General features: G+C 65.8%; 1 protein-coding gene across 1 annotated transcript in view; it reads left to right on the forward strand.

The window, feature by feature from the left end:
* The window catches only part of IPO9 (importin 9), a 21,014-nt gene that overhangs the window by 17,566 nt on the left and 3,182 nt on the right, over positions 1-266 (forward strand). The gene's annotated exons all lie outside the window — the stretch shown is intronic.

Consider the following 266-nt stretch of genomic DNA (forward strand, 5'->3'; position numbering starts at 1 on the left):
TGGGCGCCTGTGTCTGGGGTCACCGCTGTGGAGGCGTCAGACACAGACCTGGGCCGGGAGGGAGTCTTTCTTGATGGTTCTCTGGGTAACGTCCAGGAGACGGACTTGGGGGCCTGAGCTGTGCCTGAGGCCGGTGTGTTCCCGCGCCCGGTGGGCCTGACGCTTAAAACCCCGTTTGCTGGGCCGCGTCCCTGGAGGCCAGAGTGCGTCTGTGAGGGCTGAGCAGCCGAGGTGGGGACCGCGGTGTCTGTGTTGAGGAGAGACTG

The sequence above is a fragment of the Myotis davidii genome, unplaced genomic scaffold, assembly GCF_000327345.1.
Source record: "Myotis davidii unplaced genomic scaffold, ASM32734v1 scaffold1915, whole genome shotgun sequence".
NCBI classification, from domain to species: domain Eukaryota; kingdom Metazoa; phylum Chordata; class Mammalia; order Chiroptera; family Vespertilionidae; genus Myotis; species Myotis davidii.